The sequence below is a fragment of the Bos indicus x Bos taurus genome, chromosome 17 (assembly GCF_003369695.1).
Source record: "Bos indicus x Bos taurus breed Angus x Brahman F1 hybrid chromosome 17, Bos_hybrid_MaternalHap_v2.0, whole genome shotgun sequence".
Lineage (NCBI taxonomy): Eukaryota > Metazoa > Chordata > Mammalia > Artiodactyla > Bovidae > Bos > Bos indicus x Bos taurus.
The window spans coordinates 68,767,487-68,790,959 of record NC_040092.1 but is presented as its reverse complement, the minus strand read 5'-3'; the positions used below and the strand labels follow the sequence as shown (position 1 = coordinate 68,790,959).

The window sequence follows — 23,473 nt, the reverse complement described above, 5'->3', positions numbered from 1 at the left end:
CTGGAAAAAAGCAAGGAATCAGAAGACATTGGATTTTTGTGTTTCCTAAGATGATTCATGACCTGTTAATAAACTGCCAAGATATCCCACATAGGAGATCAGAAAAGTTTAAAGATATAAAAGCTGCATATCTACCACACGTGTGATTCCTCCTCCCTTTCCTACATAATTTGAGAAATGAGTTGTTCTACAGGAACACATTTATAAGAGTTGTGGGGCAACATTTCCTACGTGCTCGAAGGTCCTATCTATGTGCAGTGAAATTCATAGGGTTAAAAAGGATAAAGAGGTCCATTTTATCTAACAGTACCCTCCAGTCTTCATTCCCTATTCTCTTATCAAATGATAGTTTGATTTTTTGCCTTTCAAATCTTGCTTACTACTTGGTTTTCAATATTCTTGATGGGGGAGGGGTCACCTTGGAAAGCAAGTCAAGGCGTATGTATTTTAGGGTGCAATCACTGCCTCTGGGTTATGAAACAATGTGATTTCTGCCCCTGAAACTCACTGTACAAATACAAAGTAATTTATTAACTCAGCAAAGACTTTTCTAGCGCACCAGCTATCAGCGTTGATGCATTCATTCGACAAGTGTTGAGTGCTCACCTGCACGCCCAGGTGCTGTCCCAGGTGGTGGACACACAGCGATCTGTCCTCCTTCAGCTTCTAGTCTAGAGTCAGGAATTGTGCTCGGCGCTCTAGAAAGAGAGATGGTTCATTCTCCAAAGGAACTCTGAATCCAGTGAGAGAGAGAGACAAGCAGACAAATCATCCCAACATGCTGTGTTAAAAGAGAGTATAGACAAGCCCAGGGATGGCATAAAGGAGAAAGTGTTTATCATCAGTTTGACATGTTGGCCAATCAACACGGCACAATTACCATGCTGATGGTGATTTCCAGACACTACAAATAAGCCTAGCATAAGGCCCATTGCCTTTATAATCAATAAATGCCCCATAGTCTCAAATTACAAACAAATGAATTCACATTTGGCTCAGAAATAAATAGCCTTCAACATAATAAAATATTTTTGAAGCTGTTCACAATTGTCCAGAAAATAATGCAGATAAAAAGCTGCTAAAAAAAAAAAAGCTCTTATTGATACAGATAGCAATTAATATAGTGTTAGAAGAACAAATCAAAGAGTTTAGCTGTCACAAGATGTCCCAGAATGTAGTTATAATCGTCACTAATTTAACAACCCAGATAGTCTGTTATGCTATGAAATGAGCAAGGCATGAGAACTTAGCACCACTAACTGGCTCCCCAGTAGAAATTCACCTAAAAACTGGTGCACCCTCTCATGCGTGCACGTGCTTTCTTGTGCACCACACAGAAATGTAGCTCTGACAGAAAATCTTCTAGTCTAAAACAAAGCACTTAGCGGACTAGAAACTACAGTCCTAGTGGCAAGTACCTTGGTGTAGCTTTTGAAATTCAGAGACACCTAAAAAGTCAGTAGTTTCTGCAAGCCTGACACTACTTATGGGCAATCAAGAATTATTACTCCATAAATTATGTTTAAGCTCAATCCATTCTCATTTCCTGTGTATCCTCTGTTTTAAAGTGTGATTCTCAGAGCTTGTTTCTGTGTGAGAGGCACCCTGATTAGGAAGGAGCATCAGTCTTCAGCAGCCTGCAGCAACTACTCTTACCCCAACACACCCCTCTGTCTCACCAGCTCCCCATGCTCCTCAAATTCTGGAGCACACTGGGTTGCTCCAGGTGGTAGAGCCAACCACTGCCTGATCACAAGTAGTTTAAGCAAAGAGGGATAAGTGGAACCATAAGTACTAGGTACTCTTCCACTCTTCCCAAAAGATTTTTCCACCTCGCACAAAGAATTCAGGTGCCTCCATGCCGCCCTCTAACAGCATCAGGCTTCCAGTCTGCAACAGAGTACCGAGTCGACTCAGTTATTCCGCAAGCTCACTTGAACACCTACTGTGTACCAGGTGCTGTCGTCAGTGCGGAGGTCCCAACAATGACCAGCACACAATGGTTTCTCTCATGTGATCACAGTCCAGTGTGACACAACCACATGTGAATGTAATGTGAACTGAGACCCCAAACTCTCCAGACCTTTCACTTGTTCTTATGGGCACAGATAAATTCACATTGAAATAACACTAAGAATCAAAATCTCTAGAGCCAGGAAGTGTCACTAGAGAATTTTACCAAACATTTAAAGAATAACTGACACCAGTTTTGCACAATCTCTTCCAGGAAATAGAAGAGGAGAGGGTGTTTCTCAACTCATTTTATGAGGCTAATATTGCCCTAAATACCAAAACCAAATAAAGGACAAAGGAAACTATCGACCAATATCTCCCATGAATTTAGACACAAAAATCCTCTACAAAATATTAGCAAATCAAATCCAGCAATGTGTGAAAAGAATAACATGTTACAACCACACTGGTTTATCTAAGTTATGCAAGACTGTTTCAATATTCAAAAATCAATCAATGTAATCTACCGTATTAACAGGTGGAAGAAAAAATCATATAGTCATGTCACCTGATGCCAAAAAAAAAGCATTTGACAAAACTCAACACCTATTCATGGTAAAATCTACTGGCAAACTAAGAATGGATAGGAGCTAGGATACATGTGTGTGTGTGTGTGTGTGCATGCGCTCACATGCATGCACCCATGATCAGTCATGTCCGACTCTTTGTGACCCCCTGGACTGTAGCCCACAAGGCTCCTCTGTCCATGGAATCTTCCAGGCAAGAATATTGGAGTGGGTTGCCATTTCCTTCTCCAGGGGATTGAACCTGTGTCTCTTGCATCTCCGGCATTAACAGGCAGATTCTTTACCACTGTACTACCTGGGAAGCCCTGGAATATAAGACTGACATACAAAATCAACCGTATTATATATACTAAGAGCAAACAAGCAGAAATCAAAACAAAATCACAATACCATTTACAACTGCTCCAAAGAAAATAAAATATTTAGGTATAAATATTCTGTATGCTGAAAATTACAAAATGCTGATGAATGACATCAAAAAAGACCTAAATAATTGGAGAGACATACCATGTTCATTAGTTGAATGATTCATCATGGTGAAGATGTCAGCTCTCTTCAAACTGATCTATATGTTTAATTTAATACAATTTCTATCAAGTTCTCAGCAAGATTTTTGGACATTATTCTAAAATTGGTATGGAAAGGCAAAGACTGTAGAGTATCCAGAATGATTATGAAAAAGAATAAAGCAAGAAAAATCATTATTCCTATCATTAAGGCTTACTATGCTGTGCTGTGCTTAGTTGGTCAGTTGTGTCTGACAATTTGCAATCCCATGGACTGTGGCCTGCCAGGCTCCTCTGTCCGTGGGGATTCTCCAGGCAAAAATACTAGAGTGGGCTGCCATGCCCTCCTCCAGGGCATCTTCCCAACCCAGGGATGGAACCCAGGTCGCCTGCATTGCAGGCAGATTCTTTATCACCTGAGACACCAGGGAATCCCAAGAATACTGGAGTGCGTAGCCTATCCCTTCTACAGGGGCTCTTCCCAACCCAGGAATTGAACCAGGGTCTCCTGCATTGCAGGCAGATTCTTTACCAGCTGAGCTACCAGGGAAGCCCCAAGACTTACTATAGAGCTTCAGTAATCAACACAGTATGGTACTGGTCGGGGGGACCAACATATAGATTGATAGAATGGAACACAGAACCCATAAATGAACCCAGCTAGTTTTTTTTACAAAGATGTAAAACCAGCTCAATGGAGTAGGAATGGCCTTTTCAGTAAATGCTGCTGGAGAAACAGAATATTCCATAGGCAAAACAGAAAGAATCTAAACCTCCCATGGAATACAAAAACTAACTCAAAGTGGATCATGAACTTAAGTGTAAAACCATTGAAGTTTTTGAATAAATAGAACATTTATTATGTAAAGACCTAGGATTTGGCAAAGAGTTCTTAAATTTGATACCCAATGCACAGTCCATAAAAGGAAAAACATAAATGGAACCTCTTCAAAATGTAAAACTTTTGCTGTTCAAAAGACCCTGTTAGAGAGGCAGTCCTAAGATGGTGAAGGAATAGGACGGGGATCCAGATCACTTTGTCCCCCACAAATTCACCAAAAGAACATTTGAACGCTGAGTAAATTCCACAAAACAACTTCTGAATGCCGGCAGAGGACATCAGGCACCCAGAAAAGCAGCCCATTGTCTTCGAAAGGAGATAGGAAAAAATATAAAAGACAAAAGAGGTAGGGACTGAGCTCCATCCCAGGAAGGGAGTCTTTAAAAAGAGAGAAGTTTACAAATACCAGGAAACACTCTCACTGCTGAGTCTGTGGCGAGGCTTGGAACCACAGAGGGCAACATAACCGGGAGGAAAAATAAATAAATAATGAAAACCCACAGATTATGTGCCCAATAGTAACTCCCCCAGTGGAGAAGCAGCTCAGACGCCTGCATCCGCCACTAGCAAGCGGAGGCTGGGCAGGGAGGCGCGGGCTGCATTGATTACAGTAAGGACTGGGCATGAATGCCCCGAGGGCAATTTGAGGGAAGTAACTTGAGCTAGCAAACCAGCCGTGGGAAAGCTACCACACGAAAAGCCCTAACCTAAGATACCGTCAGGCCCGCTCACAGAACAAAGGACTGAGCAGAGCTAGCCGGCTGCAGGCCGGCCTATCCCCCTCCGGTGACAGGCAGGCAAGGGCAGCCAGAGCCAAAAGGGGGCAATTGCGGCCCCAGAGAGGCATTATCTATCAAACTGCAAGCAGGCTTCATTGCTAACCAAGACTTCTTGGGATTCTGGACGGTCAACATCCGCCTGAGAAGGTGCGCCAGTTGTACACCCAGAAAACTGAGTGGCAGGGACGGGGAGGCGATAAGTCACAGCAACTGCACTCACCAAACACCTGATCACCTGAGCTGCTCGGACCTGGGAAGGGCACAAAACACAGGCCCAACCGAGTCTGAGCCTCTGAGGACTACCCGAGTACCTGAACCTGAGCGGCTTAGACCTGGGAAGTGCACACAACCCAGGGACGGCCTCAGACAGTTCCCGGCAGAGCAACCTGGAACCTAAGCAGTGTAAAACAGGGAAAGCACACACGCCGTGAGCAAGGGCAAACCCAGTGTGGCCGAGACACTGCAAGCGCACACCAGTGTTGTTTGCAGTGACCCTCCCTCCCCACAGCACGACTGAACTGCTGCTGCTGCTAAGTCACTTCAGTCCTGTCCAACTCTGCATGACCCCATAGATGGCAGCCCACCAGGCTCCCCTGTCCCTGGGATTCTCCAGGCAAGAACACTGGAGTGGGTTGCCATTTCCTTCTCCATTGCATAAAAGTGAAAAGTGAAAGTGAAGTCGCTCAGTCGTGTCCGACTCTTAGCGACCCCATGGACTGCAGCCCACCAGGCTCCTCCATCCATGGGCTTTTCCAGGCAAGAGTACTGGTGTGGCATGCCATTTCCTTCTCCAAGTTAGCCTAAAAAAATGTCCACCACCGCCCCCTTGTGTCAGGGCGGAAATCAGACACTGAAGAGACCAGCAAACAGAAGAAGCTAAAACAGAGGGAACCTTCTTGGAAGTGACAGGTGCAATAGATTAAAACCCTGTAGTTAGTACCGACTACATAAGCAGGGGCCTATAGATCTTGAGAAATATAAGCTGGATCAAGGAACTCTCCAAAAATGAACTGACCCCACACTGCCCACAACAATACCAGAGAAAGTCCTAGATATATTTTTACTATCATTCTTTATTTTTTTTAATTTTTAAGTCCTCTATTACTCCTTTAATTTTCATTTTTATAACATACTATTACTTTGCACAAAAAAAAGAGAGAGAGAGACCCTATTTTTTAAGGCAAACTTCATATAAATATATTTTATAATTTTTGTGACTTTGTTTTTTCTTTTTTCTTTAATATTGTATTTTTGAAAATCCAACCTCTACTCTAGATTTTTAATCTTTGCTTTTTGGTATTTGTTATCAATTTTGTACCTTTAAGAACCCAATCTTTAGTACCCATTTTTACTTGGGAACAAGATTACTGGCTTGACTGCTCTCTCCCCCTTTGGACTCTCCTTTGTCTCCACCAGGTCGCCTCAATCTCCTCCCTCCCTCTTCTCTTCTCTACCCAACTCTGTGAATCTCTTTGTGTGTTCCAGAAGGTGGAGAACAATTAGGGAACTGATTACTGGCTGGATCTGTCTCTCTCCTTTTGATTCCCCCCCTTTATCCTCCTGGCCACCTCTGTCTCCTTCCTCCCTCTTCTCTTCTCTGTATAACTCCATGAACATCTCTGAGCGGTCCAGAGCACAGAGCACAGCTCCTTATGTGGAGCACACATAAGGAAGTGATTACAGGCTAGCTTGCTCTCTCCTCTTTTGATTCCACCTCATCTCACTCGGGTCACCTCTAACTCCCTCCTCCCTCTTCTCTTCTCCATGTAACTCTGTCAACCTCTCTGGGTGTCCCTCACTGTGGAGAAACTTTTCATCTTTAATCTAGATGTTTTATCAATATTGCTGTATAGATGGAGAAGTCTTGAGGCTACTGTAAAAATAAGACTGAAAACCAGAAGCAGGAGGCTTAAGTCCAAATCCTGAGAACACCAGAGAACTCCTGACTCCAGGGAACATTAATCGACAGGAGCTCATCAAACGCCTCCATACCTACACTGAAACCAAACACCACCCAAGGGACAACAAGTTTCAGAGCAAGACATACCACGCAAATTCTCCAGCAACACAGGAACACAGCCCTGAGCTTCAATATACAGGCTGCCCAAAGTCACTCCAAACCCACTGACATCTCATAACTCATTACTGGACACTTCATTGCACTCCAGAGAGAAGAAATCCAGCTCCACCCACCAGAACACCGACACAAGCTTCCCTAACCAAGAAACCTTGACAAGCCACCCATCCAACCCGACCCACAGTGAGGAAACTCCACAATAAAGAGAACTCCACAAACTGCCAGAATACAGAAAGGCCACCCCAAACACAGCAATATAAACAAGATGAAGAGACAGAGGAATACCCAGCAGGTAAAAGAACAGGATAAATGCCCACCAAACCAAACAAAAGAGGAAGATATAGGGAATCTACCTGATAAAGAATTCTGAACAATGATAGTGAAAATGATCCAAAATCTTGAAAACAAAATGGACTCACAGATAAATAGCCTAGAGGCAAGGATTGAGAAGATGCAAGAAAGGCTTAACAAGGACCTAGAAGAAATAAAAAAGAGTCAATATATAATGAATAATGCAATAAATGAAATTAAAAACACTCTGGAGGCAACAAATAGTAGAATAATGGAGGCAAAAGATAGGATTAGTGAGGCAGAAGATAGAATGGTAGAAATAAATGAATCAGAGAGGAAAAAAGAAAAACGAATTAAAAGAAATGAGGACAATGTCAGAGACCTCTGGGACAATGTTAAACATTCCAACATTCGAATCATAGGAGTCCCAGAAGAAGACAAAAAGAAAGACCATGAGAAAATACTTGAGGAGATAATAGTTGAAAACTTCCCTAAAATGGGGAAGGAAATAATCACCCAAGTCCAATAAATCCAGAGAGTCCCAAACAGGATAAACCCAAGGCAAAACACCCCAAGACACATATTAATCAAATTAACAAAGATCAAACATAAAGAATAAATATTAAAAGCAGAAAGGGAAAAACAACAAATAACACACAAGGGGATTCCCATAAGGATAGCAGCTGATCTTTCAACAGAAACTCTTGAGGCCAGGAGGGAATGGCAGGACATACTTAAAGTGATGAAAGAAAATAACCTACAGCCCAGATTACTGTACCCAGCAAGGATCTCATTCAAATATGAAGGAGAAATCAAAAGCTTTACAGACAAGCAAAAGCTGAGAGAATTCAGCACCACCAAACCAGCTCTCCAACAAATGCTAAAGGATCTTCTCTAGACAGGAGACACAAAAAGGGTGTATAAACTCAAACCCAAAATTATGAAGTAAATGGCAACGGGATCATACTTATCAATAATTACCTTAAATGTAAATGGGTTGAATGCCCCAACCAAAAGACAAAGACTGGCTGAATGGATACAAAAACAAGACCCCTATATATGTTGTCTACAAGAGACCCACCTCAAAACAGGGGACACATACAGACTGAAAGTGAAGGGCTGGAAAAAGATATTCCACACAAATAAAGACCAAAAGAAAATAGGAGTAGCAATACTCATTTAAAGCAGACTTTAAAACAAAGGCTGTGAAAAGAGACAAAGAAGGACACTACATAATGATCAAAGAATCAATCCAAGAAGAAGATATAACAATTATAAATATATATGCACCCAACATAGGAGCACCGCAATATGTAAGACAAATGCTAACAAGTATGAAAGGGGAGATTAACAATAACACAATAATAGTGGGATACTTTAATACCCCACTCACACCTATGGATAGATCAACTAAACAGAAAATTAACAAGGAAACACAAACTTTATCTGATACAATAGACTAATTAGACCTAATTGATATCTATAGGCCATTTAACCCCAAAACAATGAATTTCACCTTTTTCTCAAGCTCACATGGAACTTCTCCAGGATAGATTGCATCCTAGGCCATAAATCTAGCCTTGGTAAATTCAAAAAAATTGAAATCATTCCAAACATCTTTTCTGGCCACAGTGCGGCAAGATTAGATCTCAATTATAGGAGAAAAATTATTAAAAATTCCAACATATGGAGGCTGAACAACATGATGCTGAATAACCAACAAATCACAGAAGAAATCAAAAAAGAAATCAAACTATGCATAGAAATGAATGAAAATGAAAACACAACAACCCAAAACCTGTGGGACACTGTAAAAGCAGTGCTAAGGGGAAGGTTCATAGCAATACAGGCATACCTCAAGAAACAAGAAAAAAGTCAAATAAATAACCTAACTCTACACCTAAAGCAACTAGAAAAGAAAAAAATGAAGAACCCCAGGGTTAGTATAAGGAAAGAAGTCTTAAAAATTAGGGCAGAAATAAATGAAAGAGAAACAAAAGAGACCATAGCAAAAATCAACAAAGCCAAAAGCTGGTTCTTCTTTGAGAGGATAAATAAAGTTGACAAACCATTAGCCAGATTCATCAAGAAAAAAAGGGAGAAAAATCAAATCAATAAAATTAGAAATGAAAATGAAGAGATCACAACAGACAGCACAGAAATACATAGGATCATAAGAGACTACTATCAGCAATTATATGCCAATAAAATGGACAACTTGGAAGAAATGGACAAATTCTTAGAAAAGTACAACGTTCCAAAACTGAACCAGGAAGAAATAGAAAATCTTAACAGACCCATCACAAGCACAGAAATTGAAACTGTAATGAGAAATCTTCCAGCAAACAAAAGCCCAGGTCCAGACAGCTTCACAGCTGAATTCTACCAAAAATTCAGTTAGAGAATTTAGGTGTTAGAGAAGAGCTAACACCTATCCTACTCAAACTCTTCCAGAAAATTTCAGAGGAAGGTAAACTTCCAAACTCATTCTATGAGGTCACCATCATCCTAATACCAAAACCTGACAAAGATGCCACAAAAAAAGAAAACTACAGGCCAATATCACTGATGAACATAGATGCAAAAATCCTTTAAAAAATTCTAGTAATCAGAATCCAACAACACATTAAAAAGATCATACACCATGATCAAGTGGGCTTTAACCCAGGGATGCAAGGATTCTTCAATATCCACAAATCAATCAATGTAATACACCATATTAACAAATTGAAAAATAAAAGCCATATGATTATCTCAATAGATGCAGAGAAAGCCTTTGACAAAATTCAACATCCATTTATGATAAAAACTCTCCAGAAAGCAGGAATAGAAGGAACATACCTCAATATAATAAAAGCTATATATGACAAACCCACAGCAAACATTATCCTCAATGGTGAAAAATTAAAAGCATTTCCCCTAAAGTCAGAAACAAGACAAGGGTGCCCACTTTCACCACTACTATTCAACATAGTTTTGGAAGTTTTGGCCACAGCAATCAGAGCAGAAAAAGAAATAAAAGGAATTCAAATTGGAAAAGAAGAAGAAAAACTCTTACTGTTTGCAGATGACATGATCCTCTACATCAATCAGTTCAGTCAGTTCAGTCGCTCAGTCATGTCCGACTCTTTGCGACCCCATGAACTGCAGCACGCCAGGCTTCCCTGTCCATCACCAACTCCCAGAGTTCACTCAAACTCACGTCCATCGAGTCAGTGATGCCATCCAGCCATCTCATCTTCTGTCGTCCCCTTTTCCCCCTGCCCCCAATCCCTTCCAACATCAGAGTCTTTTCCAATGTGTCAACTCTTCGCATTAGGTGGCTGAAGTACTGGAGTTTCAGCTTTAGCATAATTCCTTCCAAAGAACACCCAGGACTGATCTTTAGAATGGACTGGTTGGATCTCCTTGCAATCGAGGGACTCTCAAGAGTCTTCTCCAACACCACAGTTCAAAAGCATCAATTCTTCGGCGCTCAGCTTTCTTCACAGTCCAACTCTCACATCCATACATGACTACTGGAAAAACCATAGCCTTGACTAGATGGACCTTTGTTGGCAAAGTTATGTCTCTGCTTTTCAATATGCTATCTAGGTTGGTCATAACTTTCCTTCCAAGGAGTAAGCGTCTTTTAATTTCATGGCTGCAGTCACCATCTGTAGTGATTTTGGAGCCCAGAAAAATAAAGTCTGACACTGTTTCCACTGTTTCCCCATCTATTTCCCATGAAGTGATAGGACCAGAGGCCATGATCTTCGTTTTCTGAATGTTGGCTTAAAAGCCAATTTTTTCACTCTCCTCTTTCACTTTCATCAAGAGCCTTTTTAGTTCTTCACTTTCTGCCATAAGGGTGGTGTCATCTGCATATCTGAGGTTATTGAAATTTCTCCCAGCAATCTTGATTCCAGCTTGTGCTTCTTCCAGCCCAGCGTTTTTAATGATGTATTCTGCATATAAGTTAAATAAACAGGGTGACAATACACAGCCTTGACGTATTCCTTTTCCCATTTGGAACCAGTCTGTTGTTCCATGTCCAGTTCTAACTGTTGCTTCCTGACCTACATATAGGTTTCTCAAGAGGCAGGTCAGGTGGTCTGGTGTTCCCATCTCTTTCAGAATTTTCCACAGTTTATTGTGATCCACACAGTCAAAGGCTTGATCCTCTACATAGAAAACCCTAAAGACTCCACCAGAAAATTACTAGAGCTAATCAATGAATATAGTAAAGTTGCAGGATATAAAATCAACACACAGAAATCCCTTGCATTCCTATACACTAATAATGGGAAAATAGAAAGAAACAATTCCATTCACCATTGCAACGAAAAGAATAAAATACTTAGGAATATATCTACCTAAAGAAACTGAAGACCTATATATAGAAAACTTTAAAACACTGGTGAAAGAAATCAAAGAGGACACTAATAGATGGAGAAATATACCGTGTTCATGGATTGGAAGAATCAATATAGTGAAAATGAGTATACTACCCAAAGCAATCTATAGATTCAATGCAATCCCTATCAAGCTACCAACGGTATTTTTCACAGAGCTAGTACAAATAATTTCACAATTTGTATGGAAATACAAAAAACCTCGAATAGCCAAAGCAATCTTGAGAAAGAAGAATGGAACTGGAGGAATCAACCTGCCTGACTTCAGGCTCTACTACAAAGCCACAGTCATCAAGACAGTATGGTACTGGCACAAAGACAGAAATATAGATCAATGGAACAAAATAGAAAGCCCAGAGATAAATCCACGCACATATGGACACCTTATCTTTGACAAAGGAGGCAAGAATATACAATGGATTAAAGACAATCTCTTTAACAAGTGGTGCTGGGAAAACTGGTCAACCACTTGTAAAAGAATGAAACTAGAGCACTTTCTAACACCATACACTAAAATAAACTCAAAATGGATTAAAGATCTAAACGTAAGACTGGAAACTATAAAACTCCTAGAGGAGAACATAGGCAAAACACTCTCTGACATACATCACAGCAGGATCCTCTATGACCCACCTCCCAGAATATTGGAAATAGAAGCAAAAATACACAAATGGGACCTAATTAAACTTAAAAGCTTCTGCACAACAAAGAAAACTATAAGCAAGGTGAAAAGACAGCCTTCAGAATGGGAGAAAATAATAGCAAATGAAGCAATGGACAAATAATTAATCTCAAAAATATACAAGCAACTCCTGCAGCTCAACTCCAGAAAAATAAATGACCCAATCAAAAAATGAGCCAAAGAACTAAATAGACATTTCTCCAAAGAAGACATACAGATGGCTAACAAACACATAAAAAGATGCTCAATATCACTCATTATCAGAGAAATGCAAATCAAAACCACAATGAGGTACCATTTCACGCCAGTCAGAATGGCTGCTATCCAAAAGTCTACACGCAATAAATGCTGGAGAAGGTATGGAGAAAAGGGAACCCTCTTACACTGTTGGTGGGAATGCAAACTAGTACAGCCACTATGGAGAACAGTGTGGAGATTCCTTTAAAAACTGGAAATAGAACTGCCATATGACCCAGCAATCCCACTGCTGGGCATACACACCGAGGAAACCAGAATTGAAAGAGACACGTGTACCCCAGTGCTCATCACAGCACTGTTTACAATAGCCAGGACATGGAAGCAACCTAGATGTCCATCAGCAGATGAATGGATAGTGGTACATATACACAATGGAGTATTATTCAACCATTAAAAAGAATACATTTGAATCAGTTCTAATGAGGTGGATGAAACTGGAGCCTATTATACAAAGTGAAGTAAGCCAGAAAGAAAAACACCAATACAGTATGCTGCTGCTGATGCTGCTAAGTTGCTTCAGTCGTGTCCGACTCCATGCGATCCCATAGATGGCAGCCCACCAGGCTCCCCCATCCCTGGGATTCTCCAGGCAAGAACACTGGAGTGGGTTGCCATTTCCTTCTCCAATGCATGAAAGTGAAAAGTGAAAGTGAAGTCGCTCAGTCGTGCCCGACTCTTAGCGACCCCATGGACTGCAGGCCACCAGGCTTCTCCATCCATGGGATTTTCCAGGCAAGAGTACTGGAGCGGGGTGCCATTGCCTTCTCCGCCAATACAGTATACTAACGCATATATATGGAATTTAGAAATACGATAATGATAACCCCGTATGTGAGACAACAAAAGAGACACAGATGTATAGAATAGTCTTTTGGACTCTGTGGGAGAGGGTGAGGGTTGGATGATTTGGGAGAATGGCATTTAAACATGTATATCATATGTGAAATGAATCATCAGTCCAGGTTCGATGCATGATACAGGATGCTCTGGGCTGGTGCACTGGGATGACCCAAAGGGATGGGATGGGGAGGGAGATGGGAGGAGGGTTCAGGGTGGGGAACACGTGTACACCCGTGACGGATTCATGTTGATGTATGGCAAAACCAATACAATATTGTAAAGTAATTAGCCTCCAATTAAAATAAATTTATATTAAAAAATAAATAAAATTATCTTCCTGAAAAAAAAAAAAGACCCTGTTAAATGTATATCAAATCATCACATTGTACAGTTTCAATATTATACAATTATATTGTCAATCATACCACAACATAGGGGTGATGGGAGACCCTGTTAAGAGAATGAAAAGATAAATTCCAGATTAAATAATTGCAAACCACATATCTGACCAGTGATTAAGACCGCATTCCCAATGCATGCCTGGTTGGAGAAGATTCTGCATGCCTCGTGGCCTGCCCTCCCCCCACCAAAAAAAAAAAAAAAAAAAAACCTCTCAAAACTCAACAGTAAAAAAAAAAGAATCAAACAAGAAATTTAGAAAATGGGCAAAAGACATTAACAGTCATTTGGCAGAAGAGGATATACACGTGTTCTTGACAGTATCTGCTCTGGGTGTGGGAGGACAGAGCAGTAGCCATGCCTCAGACACTTGCCACTCAGGTCCTAGGGGCAAAGGACACTGTTAGTGCTTAATTCTATGACGGGCAACACATTGTGTTTAGGGTACCAAACAAGCAAGTGTTCCAAAAACAGGACAATGTAAGGGAAAGCTTTTGATTTTGGTTTTTATTTTTCAATAAAGCATTAAAATAGTCACCAGAGAAGAAAACCAAACCACTGTGTGCTTACTTATGCCTTTTAAAATATGTTAGTGTCTTACTGTGTATAAAACAGATAACAAGGGTATGGGGAGGGAGGAGGGAGGAGGGTTCAGGATGGGGAGCACGGGTATACCTGTGGTGGATTCATTTTGATGTTTGGCAAAACTAATACAATATTGTAAAGTTTAAAAATAAAATAAAATTTAAAAAAGAAAAAAATAAATAAAAATGTAAAAAAAAAAAAAAGAAGAATGTACTGATGGGAAAAATATGACTTTATGTAGAAAGAACTTAAAAATAAATATGCAAAACTTTCCAAAAAAAAAAAAAAAACAGATAACAGATGAGAACCTACTGTACAGCACAGGGAACTCTAATCAGTGCTCTATGGTGTAAATGGGAAGGAAATCCAAAAAAGAAGGCACATACCTATACATATAGCTTATTCACTTTGCTATACAGCATAAACTAACACAACATTGTAAAGCAACTATACTTCAATAAAATAAATAGTGATTGCTTGTTTTCAGAATAAGAACTGGGGGGCAGGGGTGATGTGGGGAAACCATTAACAATATTCTTAGTGTGTTGGACTTCTAACAATCTGAACAACCACTGCTAATATAGAAAGTGGACAGGTTCTGAGTGGAGCATGCTCCCTTCATATTTCCTGGCCTCATTCCTTTAAATTCTTGTCCTTCAGAGGATTAGAATGTGTGCACTGGTCTGCGATGAGAGACTAGAAAGTAAAATTTGAACTAAAATTACCAACCGAAACCAGTAAAGAGACCCCTGCTTAGCAGATCAGACCATCGATGTGAATCCTGAACAACTGTCTATGGTATAGGAAGGAGTTATCTAAGCAATGGGGAAAGGGGGAGGGGATAAGTGGATGAACAACTCAAAAATATTAAAAGCTGCAAAACCCACTTTCAGCAAGGGGGTGAACAAAGAGCTAGAAGATTGAAAGCAAATAGAAGATTCCAATACACTATAAGCCAACTAGACAAACAAACATCTATAGGACTTTCCATCAAGCAATAGCAGAAAACATATTTTTCTCAAATTATTCTGTAAGTGGCCCAAAGATGGCTAGTGTATATTGGCCCTTACATTATTTACTTTTTCACAAGAGGTTGGCACCATCAACTCAATGCCAAACTCAAATTCTTACATATCCAATTACTTTAAATATATCTAAAGTAAGTGTGTATTTAGCCATTTAGGGCCTGTCTGCTTTGCATACCCTGCAAAATTGCACCCAATATCTGCAAGCCATAGAGAAGACAAACACTGAGTGTAAAAGATTCCAAACTACTGCTGCCCCTCAGAGCTCTCTGAATCTGAGACCCGCCATTGCTGCTGAGGGACATCATCTTGACACATAAGCCCTCTCTCCATTTCTCTCTTCCCTGGGAATTCACTTCCTCTCTTCCCCTTTTGGATGGCGGGCCTTGTCTCTGGAAGGCCTTCTGCTGTGAGGCTCTTCCCCTCTCATGGAAACATGTCCAAATACTGCCCAAAAAGCTCACTGTACACCATGGTCATCTCATGTTTCATCTTTCCTTGATCAGCCCCCAAATCCTCATACTCAAAATACAAATGCACACGGGACGTTCTCCAGAATAGACCATATGTTAGGCCATATAACAAGCCTTGGTACATTTGAAAGGGCCAAAATCATGCCAAGTATGTTCTCCAAACACAAAGGAATGAAATTAGAAATAAATAGCAGAAGGAAATTTGGGAATTCCACAAATATGTTGAAAACTAAACACCACATTTCTAAGTGTGTTTGAAATTTAGGTGAATGAAAATGAAAGCTCAGCATACCAAAATATATAAGATGCAGTTAAATAAATATTTAGCAGGAAATAGACAAGAGGAGAAATCAATAATATAGAGAACAGAAAATAAATGAAAATAAAGTTGATTGTTCAAAGAAATCAACAAAATTGACAAAACTTTAGCTGTGTGTGTGTGTGTGTGTGTGTGTGTGTTAGTCGCTCAGTCACGTCCAACTCTTTGCAAGCCCATGGACTGTAGCCTGCCAGGCTCCCCTGTCCATGGAATTCTCAGACAAGAATACCGGAGTAGGTAGCCATTCCTTTCTCCAGGGTATATTCCCAACCCAGGGATCGAACCCAGACCTCCTGCATTGCTGACAGATTCTTTACCATCTGAGCCACCAGGAAAGCCAACAAAAAGAGAGAGACCCACATTACTAAAACCAGGAATGAAATACCTATTACCACCAACCTTTCAAAAGTAAAAGTGATTATGTGAGAATATTATGAACAATTTTATGCCAATAAATTAGATAATGCTAACACTGTTAAAGGAAAACTAATGTCGGTCATTTACAAATTCATCCAAAAGAATAGAAGAGGAGGGGAATACTTCTCAACTCATACTATGAGACCAGTATTACCCTGATACCACAACCAAAGAAATATCAGTAAAAAATGTTACCAAACAATGTACTGTATGAATATAGATGCAAAAAATCTCAAAAATCTAGCAGCATACTGAAAGGATTATACACTGTGATCAAGCAGGACTCATCCCAGGAATGCTAGCTTAGTTTAACATACAAAGATCAATTAATGTAATACACTCTATTAATAGACTGAAGGACAAAAACAACATGATATTATCAATAAATACAGGCAGGCACTTGGCAAAATTCAGCACATTTTTTATAAAAGCACTCAATAAACTAGGTGCAGAAGGGAGTTTCCTCAACCTTGTAAAATCACCTACATACACCACAGTTAACCTCATACTTAATAGGGGGAAAAAATGAAGGCTTTCTCTTTAGGATCAGGAAAAAAAAATAATATACACCCTAAGCACTCTCATTCAACGTATTACTGAAAATTCTAGGTAGCATAACAAGGTAAAAAGGCGGGGGCGGGGGGGGGGGGGAAGAAGTGGGGCAGGAAGGGAAAAGGTGGAGTGGAGGGAGGGGAAAAGAAGAGAGTGCAAGAGCATAACAATCCAGGTCAGAAGGGAAGAAGTAAAACAACTACCTCTATTAGCAGATTACATGACCCTGTATATAGAAAATCCTAAGAAATCCACTAAAAACTATTGGAACAAGCGAGTGCAATAAGACTGCAAAGTACAAGATCAACATTCAAAAGTCTATTGTAATTCTATAGTTTAGTTCAGTCACTCAGTCCTGTCCAACTCTGCTACCCCATGGACTGTAGCATGCCAGGCCTCTCTGTCCATCGCCAACTCCCGGAGTTCACCCAAACTCATCTCCACTGAGTCGGTGATGCCATCCAACCATCTCATCCTCTGTCATCCCCTTCTCCTCCTGCCCTCAATCTTTCCCAGTTTCAAGGTCTTTTCCAATAAGTCAGCTCTTTTCATCAGGTAGCCAGAGTATTGGAGTTTCAGCTTCAACATCAGTCCTTCCAATAAACACTTAAGACTGATGTTCTTTAGGATGGACTGGTTGGATCTCCTTGCAGTCCAAGGGACTCTCAAGAGTCTTCTCCAACACCACAGTTTGAAAGCATCAGTTCTTTGGCACTTAGCTTTCTTTATAGTCCAACTCTCACATCTATACATGACTACTGGAAAAACCACAGCCTTGACTAGACAGACCTTTGTTGGCAAAGTAATGTCTTTGCTTTTTAATATGCCTTCTAGGTTGGTCATAGCTTTTCTTCCAAGGAGCAAGAATCTTTTAATTTCATTGCTGTAATTATATACTCTAGCATTAAACAATCCAAAAATTAAATTGAGAAAACAATTCCATTTACCAAAGAATTTTTAAAATAAAATATTTAGGAATAAATTTAATAAATGAAGGGCAAGATTTCTACACTGAAAATGATTTTCAAAATCATTGAAAGAAATGAAAGAACTAAATACATGAAAAGACATCCATGTTCATGAATAGGGAGACATAATATTGCTTGGACGGCAATACTTCCCCAAATTGGTCTACAGACTCAGTAAAACCTCTATCAATATTCCAGCCACTATTTTGTGGAAAATGACAAGCTGATTCTAAAATTCTCATGAAAATTCAAGGGACCAAGAATAGCTAACAGAATCTTGGAAAAGAAATACAAAGTTGGAGGACTCAATCTCAAAACTTAATACAGAGAGAGGAACAAGATGGCGGAGCAGTAGGTGGACATGGAGTACCTCTCTCTCCACTGGACACATCAGGAACACACCTTCAAAACACAGAAGTGCATGCAGAACACCAGCTGAGAGCAGATACGAGTACCTGACCAGCGGAAAAGAATATATAGAACCACACAAAACTCGGTAGGATGAAGGAACTAGGGGAAAAAACAGGCGTGTTAGCAGGACTGGACCTGCTCTCGGCAGTTGGGGAAACTGAAGCAGGGGTCCGATCCCCACATCAGGGGAATTGTCTAAGTCAGAGGAGAAACATTTAAGGCTGAGAGTGAAACAGCTGATCTGTGACAGCCTAAATGGAATGAGAGTCAGACAGTCCTTGCCACAGCCATACATACCCTGAACAGGGATGTAGGTCCCCTAGAACGCCCAGCAGCAGAGCTGGAGTTTAGGGATTGTGGAGCAATCCCAGGGTGAGGTCTCCTGTTGATTGTGGAGAGACGGATGGAGGGGATGTGAGGGAGGAGATTGTGGTGGGAAATGCCTGGGGAGGAAAGCCAGGCAGCCATGGAAGCAAGGCAATACTGCTGAGTCATGCATAGGGGGTGGAGCCATCACCATAGCCTTTCTCTCCCCACACCCCAGCATGGGCATCTGAACAACAGAGAGGCTGGCCCATCAAACGCCTGATGCAGTGAACTACAGAGTAGGACCCCACCCAGGGTGCCCCTTTAAGTGCCTGACATGCCAGTCTACAGAGTAGGACTGCAGTCAAGGGGGGGGTCCCTCTATGTGCCTGACACACGGATCAACAGAGAAGGACCCCTAGCAAGGGAGCCCTCTAAGTGCCTGAACAGGTGGAGCTATGGAGAAAGACTGATCAAAGACGTCATCTGATCACCAGCTACAAGAGGTTCAAAAAAAAGACTCTGATAGGACCATAACTCCTAGAGTGGTGTCACTCCGTGTCCCTGCACACTTGGCACCACCAGGGTCCCCACAAGCCAAGCAGCTGTGCCTCCTTCACGCTCAACCCTCACTGGGGCAGAGCTGCCACAGGCAAAAAAAGTTTGCATGTATGCACACAGGATCACTTTGGCCGTGTCCAACTCTTTGCGATGCTGTGGTCTGTGGCCTGCCAGGCTTCTCCGTCAGGGGTGTTCTCCAGGCAAGAATACTGGAGCGTATTGGCCAATACTGGCTGCCATACCCTTCTATAGCACTATATTTCCTGCTGCCCTAGCCGCCAACCCCCCTGAGTACCTGGTGCTGCCAGAACCCCAAGCAGCTGCATCACCTCTGGCCCTCACAGGGGCAAACCCAAGTCCTCCAGGGCAGCCTCAGGAGCCAACCCCATTGGACAACCCACATGTAGTGGTGGAAGCAAATCACAATTGAAACACAAGGGCAGTGTGGCTAAGGTAGAAGACCCAAAACCTTCCCAACAGCTGTACAAGCTGCAGATTAAATCCACACAATCAACTAGGCAGACTTTGTGTCTATGGAATACGTAAAAGATCATTGCGAGCTCCCACAAAAGAAAACAGACTAGTTCTGATAGCTGTGGACATTGGAGGCAAAAACACATAGGGGTAAGACCAGATTAGAATCTGAGCTGCCCCTACAGAAGGTCCAGAGATCAGCACAGTGTTGGAGGCATCCTAGGGAGGTGAGATGGACTATGACTCCCAGCGAGGGAAAGGACTCTGACAGCAGTGACTAAAGAAAAACATATATTATTCTTATGTTTTGACTTGTTCTGTAGATTCTTTTGTTTGTTTTTTTCTTTTTTTCCCCCTTTATTCCCCACTCTGTTGTAGTTGTCAATTTTATTGGCACTATGAAATCTAATTAAGTTTTGAGCTTGCTTTTTTGTTTTTCCTCAGTCACATTTTTTGTTGTTGTTATAAACCTCTGCCTCTACATAGGGCTTTTGCAGTTCTGTGGAGTTTTCCTTTTTTCTTTCTTTCTTCTTCCTTTATTTTTTTCTTTTCTCATTTTTAATTTTAATTTTTAATTTTTTAAACATATTATTATTTTTTCTACATTTATTCATTTGTTTGCTTTTCCTACTGCTCTTTTCCCCTTGAAGTTAATCTTCAATGTATATAAATATTCTTCATCTACCTCCATTTAATTTTGCATATCTATTCTTTCTTTCTTTTCTTTATTTCCTTTCTTTCCTTTCCTCTCAACATATTTGCTAGTTTTATTTTCATTGCTTTACTCCCCACTTGGCACCTTGCTTTAGTTTTGTTTTCCAGTTTGTGCTTTAGTTTTGTTCTTAACTGGTAGGTATAATTTTTGGTTTCCTTTGTTTGCCAGGTCAATCTATTGTACTTTATTTTGTTGAACTGTTTTGATTTTGCTTACATGTGTATATGTATATGTGTATATTCCATTATTTTAATTATTATGTGCCTGATTTTGTAACTGCCATTTGTCTGGGGTTCATCTTTGGTTTCTTGTTTTTGGGTATTTGTTTTAATCTCACTAAATGCCATAACAATCTACTTGTGGAATCTTCATTCCTGACCAGAGATCAAGCCCTGAGCCTTTGGAGTGGGAGCACTGACTCCAAGACCCTAGGCTACCAGAGAACTAACCCTAGGGAATATCAAATATTGAGAACTCACACAAAGGAAACAACTAGAATATAAGACCCAGCATCACCCAACCACCAGTAGCACCCTGTGCAGGATGCCTCATCTAAGCAACAAACAAAACAAAAATACAAACCCAATCATCAGCAGACAGGATTACCACCTAACTCAGCCTTGCCCATCAGAGGAAAAACAAACAAACAAACAAAAACTCAGCACAAATCTCACCCTATGTGAAGCTCACACAAACCACTGGACCAAACTTAGGAGGGCAGAAACCTAAAAGAAGAAAGAATTCAAACTTCTTCAAGGAAAGAATTCAACTTTCCTTGAAGCCTGAGAAATGGACACCTCAAACACAATAACTTTAAAAAAAAGAAAAGAAAAGGCAGAAAAATACTGCACAAATGAAGGAACAAACTAGAAACACAGAAGTCCAAATAAATGAAGAGGAAATAGGCAAACTACCTGAAAAAGAATAGTAAAGATGATCAAAAACCTTGGAAACAGAATGGAGACCATGCAAGACTCAATTAACAAAGACCTAGAAGAATTAAAGAATAAACATACAGAGACAAACAACACAATTACTGAAAATAAAAATACTCTAGAAGAAATTAATAACAGAATATCTGAAGCAGAAGAATAATCAGTTAGCTGGAAGATTAAATGGTGGAAATAACTTCTGAAGTACAGGCTACAATAAAAAGAATGAAAAGAACTGAGGATAGCCTCAGAGACCTCTGGAAACATATCAAACACACCAACATTCAAACTATAGGGGTCCCAGAAGAAGAAGAAAAAAAGAAAGGGTATGAGAAAATTTTTGAAGAGATTATAGCTGAAAATTTCCCCAGTATGGAAAAGGAAATAGTCAATCAAGTCCAAGAGGCTCAAAGAGTCCCATACAGGATAAACCCAAGGAGAAACATTCCAAGACACATACTAATCAAACTAACAAAGACTAAACACAAAGAAAGACTATTAAAAGAAGCAAGGGAAAAGCAACATATAACATACAAGGGAAACCCTACACGTTTAACAGCTGATCTTTCAGCAGAAACTCTGCAGGCCAGAAGGGAATAGCAGGATATGTTTAAAGCACTGAAAGGGAAAAATCTACAACAAAGATTACTGTACCCAACAAGACTCTCATTCAAAATTGATGGAGAAATAAAACGCTTTTCAGACAAGCAAAAATCAAGAGAATTCAGTAGTACCAAACCAGGTTTACAATAAGTGTTAAAGGGACTTATATAGTCAAGAAATACAAGAGAAGAAGAACATTTACAAAATCAACCCCAAACAATTAAGAAAATGGCAATAGGAACATATATATCAATAATTATTTTAAATGTAAATGGATTAAATGCTCCAACCAAAAGACACAGACTGGCTGAATGGATACAAAAATAAGACCCATATATATGCTGTCTACAAGAAACCCACTTCAGACCGACCTCAAGATACATACAGACTGAAAGTGAGAGGATGGAAAAATATATTCCATACAAATGGGAAGAAAAGAAAGCTGGAGTAGCAATCCTCATATAGACAAAATAAACCTTAAATAAAGAACATTACAAGAGATAAGGAAGGATGCTACATAATTGATCAAGGGATCAATCCAAGAGGAAGACATACATAAATATCTATGCACCTAACATAGGAGCACCTCAATACACAAGACAAACACTAACAGATATAAAAGGATAAATTGACAGTAACACAATAATAGTAGGAGACTTTAACACCCCAATCACACCAATGGACAGATCATTAAAGCAGAAAATCAATAAGGAAACACAAGTCTTAAATGATACATTAGATGAGATGGATCTCATTGATATCTTCAAGACACTGCATCCAAATGCAGAATACACCTTCTTCTCAAGCGCACAGGGAACATTCTCCAGGATAGACCACATCTTGGGTCACAAACCAAACATCAGTAAATTTAAGAAAATTGAAATCATATCAAGCATCTTCTCCAACCACAACACTATGAGACTAGATATCAATTACAAGAAAAAAAACTGTAAAAAACACAAACACATGGCGATTAAACAATACATTACTAAATAACCAATAGGTTACTGAAGAAATCAAAAGGTATCGGGGTCTAGCCCCAGTTGGATCCAGGGATTCCCTCAGGAGGATGGCATTGGCGATTAAGGATAGATAAAAGGAAAAAGAGACAGAGGGGTCCTAGCCATCTGAAAACTGCACAATTGGGGGCTTACCTTACTGGGAGCCTGGTTCAGGCGCCACTTACCGGGTCCAGCCCCGGTTGGATCCAGGGATTCCCTCGGGAGAACGGCGTTGGCGAAAAGGATAGATAAAAGGAAAAAGAGACAGAGGTGAACTAACTGGTTTACGTGGAAACTAGTAAAACCTGTGACACCAGGTTTGCACTGACCACGGAGGCCACAGGTGCCCTCTCGAATAGCAGAAGGTGCCCCACCTTAGGCATCTTCTTGAGTGGGTCTTAGAAGCCCAGGCAAGTAAGTGGTCTCAGAGAGCCCCTACGCTCCAAGTCAGTCACCCTGAAGGAAGAACAGAGAAGAAAAGGAGAGAAAGGGAAGCAAGAAAGAACGACACGGGGAGACCAAGC

The 23,473-nt window shown here is 40.5% G+C and overlaps 1 long non-coding RNA gene across 1 annotated transcript in view; it reads right to left on the bottom strand.

Moving 5' to 3' along the window:
* The window catches only part of LOC113875079, a 25,871-nt gene extending 2,398 nt beyond the window's left edge, over positions 1–23,473 (bottom strand). The window contains exons 1-2 of the long non-coding RNA XR_003506146.1: positions 23,103–23,473; positions 607–698 (exon numbers count right to left, since the gene is read on the bottom strand). This is a non-coding gene — a long non-coding RNA (uncharacterized LOC113875079). The remainder of the gene's footprint in view (positions 1–606; positions 699–23,102) is intronic.